Raw genomic sequence first — 17,427 nt, 5'->3', positions numbered from 1 at the left:
GGTTTCACTGCAAGGAAGGCAAAAAATCCAGCCTGCCTCAGACAATCTGGTTGTTTGAGGAAACATCCCTGCCCAGCCACAAGAATGTGCAGTGACCTAGATAAGAGAGGGAGGGCTGAGGGCTGGAAACCAGCAAAACGGAAGTGGCCGGCTACAGGGCTCCAAATCTCATGCCAACTCCCCTGAGAGCTCCAGCTCACCCCGGAATGTGGGAGTGGGAATTTCGAGGGATCTGGCCCGTCTTGGCCTTTCTGCCCTCACCTATCCTGGGAGCCACCGAATTCACCCTTCATAGGGCTTGGGGCCCTCAATGCAGTTTGTTTTTAAATAGGATACCAGACGGACACACAGCCAGCCACCACTCCCAGGCCACAGAAAACCCTACTTCTCCCTGCCTGAGATTCTCAGTTTTATTCATTCATTACACGTATCAGCTGGCCACGGCTCCAAACACACCGCTAAGGAGAGCCACGTGTTTTCACCGCACTGCAAACTGCTATTTAGTGCTTCTGGAGAACTTTCCATTTCCAAAGCACTTTGCCCACACTCCGACCATCTGACTGGAACACCAGAACATCTCGCACGGCTTCTTCTGCTGGCCCCACTTCCTACTGCGTCTCCCCAGCACAAAACATTGCGAAACGTGTCTTTATGGATGGTGCTTTATGAAGGAGGAAAACAACTGCTCTAAAGCAAAGTAGGCAGGCACCTGAGCAGCTTCTGGCAACGTCTACTACCAATAAACACTTAATGAGGCTATTGTGAGCCGGAGGGGAGCTCTCCAGTCAGTTCTGCTTATTCATCAGAGCAGCTTCCTTCCAGCAGGCTTTGTCTGGACCAGCCTTTCGCCAGGCACTTACCAAGGCAGCCCGCCTCATGGAGAACTGAAACAGCCACTCAGAGGTGCAGCCGATAGAGGAGAGGGCAATTCTTCCCTCCACCACCTATGGCAACAAGCACTCTGAACCAAGCTGCTCCGCAAAGGACAAAGCCTTTGTCAGCTCACTAACCACGAGTGCCGTGGGGCAGAGAAGGCAGGTGACCCGCGTGACAGTTTATTGGAAGCAGAGCTTATTGTTCAGAGGTCCTTTTCTAAAAACAGGGATTCCAGATATTTTATATTTGAATAACCACCACCCCCAGCCCCGTGTTTATAGCAAAATGCCAAGTTTCTTTGCTACTCTATGACATCATTCGCCTGGGCTCTGCTGAAATGGTTTGGAAACTGTGGCCAATAGGGAGAGCAACTGCCCTGCAAGACAAGAGGTGCCCTTCTATTTCTGTGCCAAGTCGGGGTAGCTGTAGGTCACGGTGACAATGGCGTTATGTTGTAACCATGGAGGCCTGCAAGCTGCCAAGCAAGAGACAATTTCCCAAAAGGCCATCTCTGGGGGGACAGCACCGCCTGGCAGGAGTCCGAGGCCAGGGTTGATCAGCTGGATCCATGCTGCTGAAGCAGTGCCTGGTGCAAGCAGCTATTTCCAGGTAGTTTGTGCTGCAGCTCCCTGTCCCCCACATAGGGCTGCCCGCCCCAGGCTGCCCTTCGGAGCTCCAGAGGGCGGCAGTTAGGATTGTTAGAGAAGGGAGGTAGAAAGCTAGAGGCACTGACAAAGCAAAAGAGGCGAGTCCCAGCACGTTTACAGCTCTCCCACAAGAAACGAAACAGCCCGCAAGTTAGCATGTCTGTTCCTGAGTGACAGCATTCAGCAGGCAAAGCACTACACAGGGCTCTTCCGAGAAGCTGTGTGAGCAGACAGGACAGACACAAGGTGGGTAAGGGACATGAAGGCACTTGACCTAGCTCACATTCTAGGCCACTGGAATGGGTCAGGGAGAGACTTCCAGGTCTCCTGACTCCCAGTACCAGACCATGCTTTCCGCTCAGAAGAGCTCCGTGGACAAGCACTCCACCAACGGCTGGAAAGTGCAGCTGTGGGGCTAGAAAGACAGGGCAATCCGAGACAGCACACAGCAGGGTGTTGCAATGCACCCAAACGAAGAGAACCACATGTTGAATGTGTGACACTGGGTGCAGAAGAAATGGGGAAGGGATGAGCTGGCGCCTGCACTGCTTTCATCACAGAGCATTCCTTCCACCTCTGGCTCAACACCAAGCCCATGGAAAGGTGCCTTTCCGTCACCCACGTCAGCACAAACAGGAAACCAGAAGTTCGTGGTGTACAGAGGATTAGTCCTGTTCCCAAGGGTATGGCAGTCCCGATAGCTGGCAGGCAAGTTGCACCTGCAGGCAGCACAGGGTCCTTTGTCGGAGCAGCAGTGGGACAAAGGACAATATGAGGGGGCACTGACGGCCATCTGTACCCTGGACTACTGCTGTGGGGTGTTCTGCAGGCAACCAGAGAGAATGCATCAGACTAGAGACAGTGCTCGGCCCGCTCTCCGCTACACTCCAGACACTCTTACGGTGCCCATTCTAACAGCAGTGAACATCACGCCAGCAAGGAGCGTCTCTGACAACACAGCAGGGAGGGAGGCGGACGACTATTACCCTCACTGACAGATGGAGAATTGCAGCAGAGGGAATATGCGACGTGACCAAGGGCACCCAGGATCTGTGCTCAGGGAGCTGAACCCATTGTCCACGAGTCCCAGGACAAGGCTGTCCTTCCCCAGGCTCCTGCAACGCCTGAAGGAAGGAAGAAACAGACATGGATGTTGTGGAAACAATTCTGCAAGTTTAGGAGATTCCAAACATTGGGCCTCTCCTCAGACGTTTGCCAGGACAAAGCAATTTTCTACCTGTTTCCCCCTGTTATTGTGGTTTGTTTTTCAGCAACCTTTCCTTCTTCTCCCCCTGTGCTCAGATTTGGTCACCACCAGAGGAAAGTGACTGCATTAGGGAGTCATTTTGTAGAGCTAGTCTTGTGCTCCAGTTAAAGTTTTGCTCGTGGATACTTGTCACAGGCATTAGAGGATTTCACGCAAACTGCCAGGCTCCTAGGGTTGCATAAAGCTGAGATAAGCACTTGTCTGTGGGCTTCGTAATGTTAATAAAACTCACTAACCAAAGGCTGGTAGGACAGCAGGTGGAACCACACGAGACTAGAAAATGTGTCCAGGCAGCCCAGAGGGGTTGGTTGATAGTAAGAGCTTGTATGCCTAGAACAAACCACTGCCGAGCAGCAGACAGGCTGTGGCTTACCGAAAGGGCACCGTGACGCGGCCGTGGAAAGAGCAATGCTAAGGCCGAGGGGGGAACAGGGAAGTGGTAGTCAAGCGCCTGCCACTCTGCACTTCTGCAACTTGAGAAACAGCATGGGGGAAAAACCAAGCGTGGGAACCGAGCGCCGACTCACAGATGTTTGACGCAAACTGCATTTTTAGCAACATCTGTACTTGTACAAAGCTCGAAAACAAAGGAGTTGTCAACAGGCATTTCCTCTGCTGGGAGGTGGGGATCTCTCCCGGGAGTTAGCGGTGATGAAACAGGCAGACACCACACACTCCAGCTGTATGTATGTGGTGGAACAGCATCTCCTGCCCCCCATTCCACCTCAATCAAGCCCTTTTCTAACCTCAACATCTTGGCTAACATGGAGGGCATCTGCAGAAGCTGCCCTAAGGTGAAACTAGAAGTGGCTGCTCGTGAGCCACAAGGCACTCAGATATCCTGGTGATGAGATGCTGTAAGAACCTGAATGGACTGGAAGGGCTCATCTGGTTTGCACTAGATTCTCTCTGCAAAGAACGTTTACAGCAGGAGCAGACTAGACAACCCTCAAAAGGAGAACTCTCCTCTCATGCAAATATAACAATCCTGCCCAGACAGGGGAAGTGACTGGCCCAAGATCATATGGCAAGCCAGTGGCAGAGCTGGTGACAGAAGCTAAGAGCCCTCATTCTCAGGCCTGGGCTTGCATGACTAGCTCATTCTTAGCCATCTCCTAGGTCTACAGCTGACACATCCAACACATTAGGTATCCTTGAGTCTGTTTGGCATCTGTCCTTCGCTTCCCTCTTGCGAGAGCGATTGGCTCTGCTGCTTTTTAAAACAGTTATTTTGAAAAGCAGCAGAGCCAATGCTCCCTCCAACAATCCCACTCACAAGAGGGAAGCGAAGGGCAGACGCCAAATGAAATCAAGGCCATTAAGCCCTTGGAGGAAATGCTACCAGCCTTCTGGTATCATCGCCAGAGCAGCAGGGCTGGTGCAGACCACGCCAATGAACCACAAGCCCCTACAATGGGAGCTGGATATTTACCCCTCATGCTTCAGTGCCCCACGGAGTGGCGCACAGGCCCAGCAGTGATAGCTCGAGCTCTCCAGGGATCCCAGGAGTCTCCCCTTGTATTGGGCTCTGGGTGGGCCTCCTGGCAGATCCCCTTCTCTGTGTTTAACAGGAAGACCAGGTTATTCCCAAACTCCCTCTGAGCTGACACAGACCGGCTCCAGATAAGCCGCGCTCTCTCTTCCACAGGACTCGATCCCCCATAACGTACAGGCCAGAGAAGTTTTGGGGGGAGGGATCAAGTGACTCTGGTGGGCCCCAGTTTGTCACAATGCTGCTGCTGCAGAGAACAGGAGAAACTATCCCGGAGGCTAAGCAAAGGGCTCTCATCTCATCAGCACAACCTGAGCAGCTGCCAACAAGGGTGTGGCAACACCATTCCGTGTTCTCCAGCCAACCCTTCAGCCCACGCAGCCGCAACAGGTCTCAGCGCTGTCCTGCAGACAGCCGCAGCACCTGGCCCATTCCTCCTACTCTTCATGGTGCCCTGAAGTCAGCTGGGCCGCAAGCATGCAGAGCCCAATCAGCTTCATTCCCCTGCAGGCACACGCGGAACGGAGTCATTAAAAGAACAATGAAGATGGCTTCCTTTAAAAGCAGACTCCAGAGAAAGGAGTCAAACTCACTGTCAAATGTCAGCAGCTCGTGCAGATGATGTCAAAGCCTACATGCTTCTCCTTTACCTCGCCTGCACTCTCCAAAGCTCCTATGAATGAATGAGCCCAGCAATACACTGCCCGCCCCTCCTAGCTCAAGGAAGCAACGTAGCAAGTCCCTTCACATGGGCACAGGTTCCTGCTTTGACCCTACAAGGCAGAGAAAAGGTCCGTACGCCCAAACTCAAATTAAATACAGCTCGCCCACCCCAAATACCGAGAGACATAATGCCCTGACCGTCAAGCTGGGGTACACTCCTGAACTGGTGTCCAGCAGCTGAGCTGCAATCACATAGAGAAACTTATGGATTTTACATGTGATTCTCCCTCACATCCTCTCATCAAACCGTCTGTTGCGTTTCCTGTCAGGCAACGACCTCAAGGTCAAAGAGGAGCAGCTGAGAAAACGAACAAACTTCCTGACTCTCTCTCACACATTTCCCATGCAGCTTGGCAAGAAGCACTCTAGGAAAAGCCAATGTTAATACCTCGAACCAGATTTGTGACGGTTGTTTTAGGTGAAATTAGCACCTTGATTATCCTCCTGTCACAGGGGACTTGATATAAATTCAGATACCGGAATCTCCAATGTAGTTAATACATTTCAGGGGATGCGACCTTGCCTTGTATAATAGGCGGTTTTGTCCAATTCTACTGTAACATAATATGAAGTATAGTACTCAGTATGCGGCAACATAAGCAACAGGTAATTCAGAAGACTGATGCAAGCTCCCGGAGAAGTCAGGCTCATGCAACAGACCTATCATGGCGAAAAATCCATCAACACAGCTACCACCTCTCGGGGAGGTGGGTTAACTATGCCAACAGGAGACGTTCTCCCATCGAAGTCGGCACATCCTCACTTACGTGCTGCAGCTGCACCGAAGCAGCATTTTAAGTGTAGGCCTGCCCACAGACTGAGCTGACAGGATTCCTTACACAGTGCAAGCAACTAGCCTTAATAATAGAAAGAAAGGTTTTAGTTTTATGAACCCAAAACCTAAGAGAACCTGGCTTCCAGAGAGCGACAATCAGTGACTCTGGTCAACAGTCATCTAATTTGCTTCAGTTTATCCATCTGGAAAAATGGAACCAGTTGTCTACCAAAAGGTTGTAAAGTGCCTTGAAAGGCTTGAGAGCTGCACAAAAGCATTGCTCTGAGAGCACTCCCAAATCAAACGATTCTTCAGAAAAGGGCTGGTTAAAGCAACAACAGCTGCCGCTGAGAAATTCTGGTATAAAACGTTTACAGCAGATGTACAATACCAGGCATTTTTTAAAGCAGTGATACTGGAAATGAGGAAGCAAAGGGAGCTTGGTTTATAGGATACTATCCCCAAAGACTCTTGGGTCTCCAAGTCAAGACATTCCCAGACTAAATCCCTACATGATATATTCTTCTAGCTCGATATATTGTTTAAATATCTAGAGACTTCTAATATACATAATCAGCCTTGCTAAGCAGAAAAGTTATACCCCAGGGAGTGCTTCTAAGAGTTCTTGCCATATGCGCCATATTTATTTAAATGCTTGGCTCTGGCCAAGACTAGCTGGCTTTTATTCCATGAGCAGAGAGATAAGATGTGCCTTCAGTGAGAGTTTTAATGCACTTTAACCAACTTGGAAAAACTCAAACAGCAGAATTTATTCTTCATGTCAAGGATCAAAAATAGCTAAACAAACTGCCAGTTTGGTTTTCTAAAAATTAATCCCCATTTTACAATGTACCTTCCCCCTTTCAGGATTAATACAGACAGTCCTGGAGGGCATTCTTTGAATTCTATCTTCATTGCCTTAGTCACTAAAGGTTGAAAGCACAGCTTGTTAAAGTTTAACCATCCCTGAGCACTTCTGACCAAAACCCATTACTACCGCCTCTGCTCCAAATACATTTAATTCTTAAAAAACAGGTTACTACTAATCTGGGCACAAACTTCTCTCTACAAGTGTAGCTGTGTGAAAACCCCGGCTCCCGCAGACCTAACCATGTTTGGTCCGGCTAGCAGAGCCCCGTAACTTTAAACAAAAGAGACACTGTTGCTTTAAATATTACTGTAACAGAAGTCAAGTGAGACACACAGAGGTCAACATACTGTCCCTCTCCATATTAGTCGAGTCCAGGGCCATCTATATTTAGCCAAAGCATGCCCAATACTACAAGGACAGAAAAAGAACTGGGACCACTGACTCTCCTGAATTAGAGTACTGGCTGCATCCCCTGCGAAATGGGTAACCAGCGAAGCAAGCCCACACAGTCCTCCTCTTGCCAGCACAGAGCTGTATTTGTATCTTGTCTTGAGTCACACCTCCCTAAAATCTACACTAGTCCATAATCCCTACTGCATACAAATCTGGCCTTGCAGCAAGGGATACCATTCAATGGGTGTCACTCAGGTACAGGCAGGTTGGGGATCACCAAGACGACGACGGCTGCTTGCGTCAGAGGTGAAACGTTCAGTCTGTTGGGAATGCAAATAAAGAGTCCAGTGCCTGGGCACCAGTGCTGCACTGGGAGTGGCTTTGGTTCCAGCTGCCAGACCGAGTGCTAACAAAGACGCGAGCTGGAGGATGCTAGGCAGCAGCAAGGAAAACCAATACGGCTGTGGGTCCAAAGAAGAAAGTCCAGTAAAGTTAGATGCTGGGTTTGGGTGATTTGGATTTAAACAAGAATCTTGTAAAAGCTGCATTTGGGGCCAGTGCCGACCAGAGATGCAGTAGAGGTAGCCTTGTCTGAACTGTTACTGCCCTTTTACCTTAACTAGGTGTACCGACAATGGGAGCTCAAGCATGGGGAAGGCCCAGGCAGCCACCAGCACTATGAACACTGTCATGCAGACGCCCTTCAGCAGGTACAGACAGGATGGTGCTCGCGTTCGTGGCACCTGGCAGCCCATATGTACGAGTGCTCCCACCATTGCTAACACTGGTGCAACTGACCTGATGGCAGCAATGGTGGGAAAGTTTAAGGGACAGGGAAGCTACTGCAGACCTTGAGGAAGTGCTGTGCCAGAGCCCCAGAATGAACTGCTTGAGCTGCTGGGAACGAGGGACGGATTGGAGGAACGACATTTTGCAATGCAGCTGCTGGGAAGATAGCAGATTACAGCCTACAAAGAACCTTCCTGGTAAAAATAGACGTCATGGAGTATTGTAAACAGGACACAAATGTCTGTCGATCTCCATTCAAAGTGATCAAAGTTGCAATTAAGGCTTTCCCTTGCAGTAAAGAGCAGCAGGTGCTTAGTTACATTTCTATGAAGGGAGGGGGGGAAAGAGGCTCACGTATTCTGAAGTAGCAGGAATTGCATTGTTCAGTGGTTTACCTGTTGGAACATTTATTTTCCCACTGCATCTCCTGTTCTCCACATCCAGCTGCGGCTCGACTGGCCCCCTTGGTGAGGCAACCTCTCCCACATAAACAAGTCAGTTAAGAATTTAACAGTCCGTTTGATAACCAATATTAATTTACAGTAGATTAAAAAAGGGTGTTAAACAGATTTTCAGGAAGAACGGTCATTTGCCAGACTTCTCTCAGCCGCTCCTGATTCAAAACGGGAAGTCACCAGGACCTCTGAATGGTCTGATGCTGTAACCTGTCCCCATGTTACAGATTTGTTCACCACCTCCACAGTCGTGGATGGTGCTCCAGCTTTGCAAATCTGAGAGTGACTTCACTTCGTGCAACAGCAGATTCACAGTGACGGGAAACACTTCAAGTAAAAATGTCTCTCTTTTAATGTGATTTAAAATAATTCCCTGAAATTATCACTAATTAGCAAAGACAAAAAGAAATTTTTTCCTTTATGAATAAAACAATTTGTGTGTGAAATCCCTACGCCAAAACTCTATGTCACTTCACTTGGATGCCTTAAACTGGAAGACAGCATTTCCCTCGTATTCTCTAGGTCAACACAGCTGCCCTTTCTGTGTCAAGAAGCAATACTCTGCACCGGGACAAACTCTGAAATTTTAAGAGCATTATGCTCCCCTAAAAGGTGCATGTGTCTATACTCATCCTACTAGACTACATTACAACTCACGCAGTGCATTTCTCAGGCTCGTTAAAAACATGTCAGGTTTATTGTGATTTTAGGAGAGTCTTTGCTCAGTAATTTGTCACTTTCAAATACGAATAGTTTAATATTTGTCTCAAAGTATAACAACCCCATCTATAATATACTATTATGCAAAATGCACTGGATCAGGATCCAAAAGTAAAAACTAGCCAGGACATTAAAAAGGACATTTCAGAGTTCACTGGACTGCCCAAGTGTAGAAACAGCAGTAAAGAAAAGGGAATGATAAGCTGTATTTGACAGCATGTTGTTATTAGGCATGCAGGTCTCTTCCATTTCCAAAGTCCTCACCCCAAGGACTTGCCTGTCCTAAGGAAGTTGGTAAGCATTTTCTCTGCACAGTCCTATGGTGCCAGATGCAGCACGGACAGGTGGGAAGGAATTTTTTTAGCTACTCGGTGTCTGCATACAAGCAGCAGGCTCCACTGGCAGCAGTGACACCATATCATCATTAGGGTGGCTGGACACGCCAACGTTTTCCCAGTGTAGATGCACTCTCTGTGATAACTATTAGGATCCAGAAATCAGTGAGTAAATCTCCCAGTCAGAGGCTGAGATGAACCAGAGATTTGTTTTAAAATGCAAATTCAGCATTGCTTCCCATGCCACTCCAAGTCTGTATGGCAAGTTTTTCTTGACAGCAATCTTGCCAATTTTCTCTTGGCTCGGGATCAACTTACCAAGAGTACTTCAACCCTGAAATCATTTCCCCGATCACTCACCATGCAGCCTTTAAACCAGAGCTGACAGACAGTGGGGTGAAAAGCATCGCTGCTGTATTTCAAGTTTCATTAAAGAAGGGCTCTTGCTGGGATTAAGTGTGACAGTGAACCATTGATAAGTACTCAAGGAGTATGGTTTTTCAACCAGTTGAGCACCTACCGTTCCATCTAGATCACGTTTCCTCAGTTCCCATGACACTCCAGTTAAAGCAGTGGTGGGTAAACTTTTCCAGCCATGCCTCCCTTACCATTAACGGAATCTGGGAAGGATCAATACAATACTGGATGCAGCTGTGTGCTACAGACCTGAAGAGAGCCTCTCTCCCCGCCTACCAGGAACAGAGTGTGCTTAGGAGCAGGTCTCCTAAGCAGGGATTCAATTGATTTGAAGCCCTTAGAGATCCATGCAACACGTGTTCTATAATTTGACATAAGGAGGAAATTAAAGAAATTACTCTTGCGATCATGCAACGATTGTGCCCACGCTACCAAGAGCTCGGCAATTCAAAGTGAAAACTTGCCCCTCATCCATTGCTAACTTTGGTGCACCTTTCCTTCCAAAGACCCCGCCATCTGATGCAAATTGCCTTGCTTCTTTAACAGTCTTGATATTTAAAGAGATATTTTAGCAATATACACCAATCCATCTAGACACGCACAGGATGTACATACTAACGGACAATTCAGAACACAAACTCACTCTGCACTCGCATTACCCCCTAATTAGTAAAGTACATGAGTGTGCATATTCTCATTTTGCTTTCTTGTGCTTTCCCATTGCAGAGAAGCAGTGGGAGGGTGAAAGGTGATACTGACAAGTGATTTGCTTCCATCACATGTAATTGGCTTTCAATCCTGAAACACACACAAGAACCCAGCTGTTCTGATTCATCCTTGTTTTCAGATTTTCCCACCTGCTCTTCCACAGCAAGAGGGGCAGCAACCCATGCCAGCTAAACAGCCACTTGGGTGCACTCATTACACCAGAAGCATGTTTAATTAGCTCAGCTACTTTTAAAGAGGGTTTTGTTTCCCTTTCCATCACAAAGCCTGGGACTGGTGAAGGGATTAGTTTAATTCTGACCACTCCTAAAAACTGGGCCAACAATAGTTACTCCTGCTTGTTACTTGCCCATTGAATTTCACAGAGTGCAACTGTTTTGTTTTTTGAATGATAGGCCAAAGGTGAATCTCTCTTTTGCAAAGTCAGAATGATCTACCCCAGTCCCATCTGACCCAAAATGAGTCTTGTCGGTTCCCCTGAAACTCCAGCAGCATCTTACAGTCAGACTACTCAGGGTATGTCTACATCTACAATTTTGCAGCGCTGGTTGTTACAGCTGTATTAGTACAGCTGTATAGGGCCAGCGCTGCAGAGTGGCCACACTTACAGCAACCAGCGCTGCAAGTGGTGTTAGATGTGGCCACACTGCAGCGCTGTTGGGCTGCTTCAAGGGGGGTTCGGGGAACGCGAGAGCAAACCGGGGAAGGAGACCAGCTTCCCCGCGGTTTGCTCTCACGTTCCCCGAACCCCCCTGCAAACCGCAGGGAAGGAGACCTGCTTGCTCGGGGATTCGGGGAACGCGAGAGCAAACCGCAGGGAAGGAGACCTGCTTGCTCGGGGATTCGGGGAACGCGAGAGCAAACCGGGGAAGGAGACCAGCTTCGCCGCGGTTTGCTCTCGCGTTCCCCGAACCCCCCTGCAAACCGCAGGGGAGGAGACCTGCTTGCACGGGGGTTCGGGGAACGCGAGAGCAAACCGGGGAAGGAGACCAGCTTCGCCGCGGTTTGCTCTCGCGTTCCCCGAACCCCCCTGCAAACCGCAGGGAAGGAGACCTGCTTGCACGGGGGTTCGGAGAACGTGAGAGCAAACCGCAGGGAAGGAGACCTGCTTGATTACCAGAGGCTTCCTCAGGTATGCTGGGATACCTGCTTATTCCACGGAGGTCAAGAAAAAGCGCTGGTAAGTGTCTACACTTGATTACCAGCGCTGGATCACCAGCGCTGGATCCTCTACACCCGAGACAAAACGGGAGTACGGCCAGCACTGCAAACAGGGAGTTGCAGCGCTGGTGATGCCCTGCAGATGTGTACACCTCCTAAGTTGCAGCGCTGTAACCCCCTCACCAGCGCTGCAACTTTGTGATGTAGACAAGCCCTCAGATCCATGCACTGGTGAGCTGCTACGTAGTCCAGGTGAACACGGACAGTGCAAGATACGATCGAAGGTAAGGTGTCTTTTTGAATGTCTGTTTGAAGCATGCCTGTAGTTTGCTCTCCTTGCAAGCAATATTTACAGTTGCTGTGCAAAAAATGGACGGTTTATACAAAGCTGATCACTGAAAAGAGAGTGTTCTATTTAGAAATCATTTTGTATATACACTGCGCACATCTCATATTTCTCTTCCCATTTCTTTTCCTACAAAGAGCCTGGGTAGTAAAGACGGGCACTTGCTTCTCACAGTTTATTTTCTATTGCTAATTCCCCATCAGAGATTAGCCTTCCGGTGTGACCACTGACTCCACAGCAACCAACTATGATGTAATAAGATGGCAGTGACATCATATGATGAACAGCAGGCTCAGATGGACTCAAGCAAAGACTCTCTATTCAATTTGCAATATTAAAAAAGCAAGAGATATACAGGAGAGTGTGTGTGAGACAGCATAGAAGGGTTTCTAAATAGAATATTTTACAAAAAAGTCTGCAACAGGATGACCTGATGTGGAGCATTCAAGACACCTGAACACTTAAGTACAGACAATAGCCTGAGGAGTGCCCAAAGGTCTGCAAAGCTTTGTAAACAGAAGGCTTTGGAGGTGTCACAGCAATCTAGCAAACCCCCGCTCCCAGCATGCTCTGAGGCTGTGCCGGATCAAAACATGGCGTTGAACTTAATTTGACTTGTCTTCTTCCCACAAGCCATGTCACATTTTAAAACAGAGGGATAGGCAGATATGCTGTATTTGCACTTAAAAACAAGTGTCTGCCTTGAGTTTTAGCCAAGTGTAAACAAAACCCAGAAAAGAGAAGGGTTACTGGGGAAATAAGAGATCAAAAGCACGTAATGATGGGACAACACAGATCTTATCAAACAATCATTACAAAGTACACATGGAAATGCACGGTTTTCAACACTGACTACTCAACAGGATACAAACATTTGCTTAGAGAAACAATAAATGCTTTGTGGGTTTAGCCTACTAGGCAACTAGAGGGGTTTCAAGAGAAAACCCAAATCTTAACTTGTTGATAACCATTATGTGCCGCATGTGTTCAGATACTCTGGTGATGGGGATCAGCTAAGTACCTGCCTAGGCTGAAAGATGCACTGAAGTAGGAGAATGCAGTCAGTCCAGAATGAAACCAATTACTTTCTTATGTCAAGATGGCCAGTTGACACAAGTGCCCTACTTCAGAGAATGATACTGAATTTCCTAGAAATGCGCTTTTACCACTGTGCCAACTCGGTTAGTCCTCCAGATTTCACGTGGAGATACAGACACACACACACACGCTCTGCTAAGTGTTGCAACGTTCATTTCTTGAATTCAAAAACTTCCAAATGACCAGCATGCAGATCCTGTGCTGGGGTCTTAGAGACTGGGCCCCTTCACTGCTTCCCGTTCGAAAGAACCTCTCAGGTGCAAGACAAACTCAGAGATTTTAAGGTCAGATGGGATCATTAGATCACCCAGTCTGATCTCCTTGATGAGGAGGACAGAATTTCATGTTAATAACCTGTTTATTCAGCCCAGTAACATGTGTTTGACTGAAGTAAAATAACAAACAAAATAGGACATACTTCCCAACAATCACTCCCTGACCAAGTCAACTGTTCTATGTACTTGGTCACGCCTTTCCTATGCTCCTTATTCCTACATAAAACCTCCACTTTGGAACAGAGGCGTTGCTATACCAGAGCGGATCAGTGGTTCAGCCAGTTCCATCTCCTAGCTCATCCCAGCGCTGCCAGCACCAGATACTCCAAAGGTAAAAGCACAATGAATAAACTGTCCCGAGAGTACGTTTTGCTTAGTGACTGGCTTATGACATGAAAGTCTCTCTCCCTCATAAAATGTTTTTTTAATCCTACACGATGTAACAGTGTTTTTATTAGATTCCAAGATCAACTACTCCCAGCTGGCTGTAATTGTTGAAAGAAAGCTACAGTACCTGTGTATATACACACACACAGGGCAAAGCTGCCTTTAAGCAAACAAATTACATCATGTTATGACAATAAGGCAACAAAAGCAAGGAAGTTCAAAGTTAAGGGTGCAGGGTTGACTTAACACATCTGTGTGCAAAGAGGGTTCTTTGAATAGCAGGCTGACTTTACATAAGAATCTGGTTGAAGATGGAATATCAGACAACTCTGAATTTCTGACTTTGTTCAATGCCTAGCACATCTGGTAAGGTGGGAAAATGGCCTGCTGAACTAGTTTTAAACCAGTTCAGGTGAATATGATTCACATGCAGTTGGTCAGGTCAGCATGGAGGGACAATAACTCTTTCATAACTACCATAGGCTAGGACACAGGATTCTGAACTAACTGACCCTGATCAGATCAGCCAGATAATCAGCATTACAACAAAATTAGTCTGAAGTTGTTTAAATCCCTTCCAGAAAATACTGTTTTAGCCTTAGGTTCTATAATAAAGGCCCAAAGAGGTGTTGTGCCAGGACAGAACCAGGCAGCCTTAATATTAGCTGGCCCCAAAGGGCCATTCTCTACTGATTGGCTCTTGTTTCTAGAGAAGTGGGACTGGAATGATAACTTCTATGAGAAACCACCTTTTCCTTGGAAGTGAACATTTACACAGCAGTCCCAACAGACCTCAGCATCTCAGAAGCAACTGGCATGGTTCACAGACCTTCCAAATGTGAGTCCAGCTGGACAGCTAAATATTCAAAGTTAACTATTTATTGCTTGAAAATTAGTTACCCTGGGATCACTGATTTCTTGCTCAAGTCTTGATCCTATTTCAGGCACCCTTTCTGCCTCTCAACATCAGAACGGCCACACTGGGTTAGATCAGTGGTTCATCTAGCTCAGGATCAGTGAAACTTAAATACAATCCACCTCCAGGAAAATAGACAGGAAGTCCAAGCAGGAAGGCTAGACATGGATAACGCATCCTCCGCCTGGGTTAATGATCAACAGAGTTCTCTGCTGTGCGCTAAAACACACCTATGCAAACACACGGAGGTAATCAGAAAAAAGTATAAGGGGGAGAAACACTGGGGAGTGACAGGCCTTTCCCATGCACTATTGACACATTAGGATGAGTGAAAGAGGGAGGAAAAAAGAGAAGAAATGTCACTCAGCTTAGCTGGTATAATCAGAAACAGGCTGATCATTCTAAGATGCTGGGTAGAGAGCAGCATGGAACCGATGCTTAGTTCACAACTTCTTTCCATGAAGGATGGAGCAGAGTATTTATTATACTCTTGCCCAAGCATCCATGGATATATAGCTTGCATGCCAGGAAAGTAATATTGATATTCAATGCTGATCAAAAGTCTCTACTGAGCTTGTCAGGTGGGAAAAGATCTAACCAGTCTATTTTGGGGTTTCAAGCATCCAAAACTACAAATGACCCTTAGTTCACAGCAGGAATTCAAATCAACTGCAGCTGAGAGTAGCAACTTGGGCTACGCTGTGGAACTCCCCTTTCCTTGAATCTCCATTTGTCTGCAGCTCCCTCTTTAAATCCCAAGTGTCAGCAATTCTCACTATAATGGTAAAATATTTACAAAGGTAGAAAAGCAATTAAACTAAAGCTCTTCACTAGAGCTCCACATTTGCGGAGCTACAGAAGAGCCTCCAGGATACTGTAAATGTGGCATCCACATATTTCCTGGCTGTGTACACGCCTGACACAAGGAATTACAGTGAAGATCAAACTCTACACCTACCAAGTTAGATTTCAAGATAAAGGGCATGGTCAGGCTTCGTCTGAAGGCGGGGGGTGAGGGGGGGGAGAATGAACACAGGGTAAGGTCTAAAGTGGGGCATGGGTAGGAGAAAGGAGTCAATAAAAGGAATATTAATTACATTGTGTACAAAATTAAATGCCCTATTAACAGCTTGTGACATCCCTGGCATGTTACACAAACTCTGAAGGGAGCTGGTAAGCGGCAGCACTATCACTATCCTGCACTTTCCAATTCAGCAAAGACATTTCATGACCAGTTTTAACCCTTTGCTGGAAGGAATTCTGAGAGTTTTCAGTTGCTTTCTTCCTTCAAAACAGAGGTTCTCAACCCGCAGCCCAATCAGCGCATAGCTGCGGCCCATGTGACATCCTCAGGGCCACACAGGTGGTGCACATATCACATTGGATGCGGCCCACATATCACAGAGCTGCATACACAGCCCACAGTGAGAACCACCGCTGTAAAGGATTCCAAGACTCACATAAAACTGGTAGTTCTACATTCCTCCTTTTAGTCTGAAATACAGTCTCTTCAGCACAGAGAGTTCAGTTCCCATAACTGGGAACAGGCCATCGTTAAATAAAAGAATCATTAAATATCTCTCTCAGTTTACAGAATAGCAAATACAACATATGTATAAATATTTCCATTTTGGTAAAATGTTTTTATTAGCGCTCTAGCTAGTGCTTGTGTCCCCCCTTACATAGTATCTAGGTAAGGTTTAATCTTTGTCACAGACCCTCTGACGTGGCAGAGTGCTCTTAAGCCCATTTTGCAGATGGAGAACTCAGGCACAAAGACAAAGGGACAGATTTTCAAAGGTACAGCCAGGCTCCTAATGGGATTTTCAAAAGCACCCAAGTGCCAAGGGGAGTTATAGATGCATCTATAGGCACCTAAATACCTTTGAAAATCTGTCCCCAAGTGACTTGCCAAAGGTCACAGGAAGTCTGTGGTGGAGCAGGGAACGCCCTAACCACTGGACCAGACTTCCTCTTTAAAATACAGAAGGCAGAGAAAGAGACTTGGTAGTAAAATTTAGGACAGTTTGCTCCCTTCTCAGGGCTAAGTAACACATATTTCAAGGACTAATACATGGAATAAGATATCAAAACCTGGTGAATAATCCTAAAGAGTGAGGGCAGACGGCAAGTAGAGTGGAAATTACTGTAGGTGTCTTCTGGTACAAATTCTTGAGAATTTACAGGTCTGCCTCATCTACCCTGATCTTTCCAATAGTTGCTGTGATCTCTGCTTGAAATTTTAGGTCTTATACAGGAAAAAGCTAATAACTGAACGTTGCTCCCACTGAGTTCAACAGGAGCAGCAGCTGGCCCTAAATCAAGATAGGATTTTAATGGCGGTATTTTGATAGATTCTCTTCAATGTTGATTTTAATCTTGTGAATGAGATATTTTCAAGGTCCAGTCCAGCTGACTAAACCACCAACTCAAAGTGTGAACATGGGAATCATTTTTTTGCTGATGCCTGAAAGTCACAGCCAATTAGCTAACTGCATCTACTTACGAATACACCCATGTCAAGGTTACTGGCATTAGCAATCCGCGTGCTGTCTTTACCATTCCACACAGAGAACAATATTCTGGTGCAGCAAACCTTGACGTCTGATTTTGCAGGTAACTGTTCAAGGATCTGTGATCTCTAACTGAATTAATGATTTGCAAAGCAAAACATATTAATTTAAGAACAATCAGCTGAAAAACTCCCCGCTCTCCAATCACAAAAAGCACACCACTGTCCCCAGTTTAGAACCCCATT

The 17,427-nt window shown here is 46.9% G+C and overlaps 1 protein-coding gene across 5 annotated transcripts in view; it reads right to left on the bottom strand.

Moving 5' to 3' along the window:
• SSH2 (slingshot protein phosphatase 2) overlaps nucleotides 1-17,427 on the bottom strand; it is a 146,668-nt gene that overhangs the window by 41,838 nt on the left and 87,403 nt on the right. The window lies entirely within an intron of this gene.

Source organism: Gopherus flavomarginatus, chromosome 19 (assembly GCF_025201925.1).
Source record: "Gopherus flavomarginatus isolate rGopFla2 chromosome 19, rGopFla2.mat.asm, whole genome shotgun sequence".
Taxonomy (NCBI): domain Eukaryota; kingdom Metazoa; phylum Chordata; order Testudines; family Testudinidae; genus Gopherus; species Gopherus flavomarginatus.
This window is presented reverse-complemented; position numbering and strand designations above follow the sequence as displayed.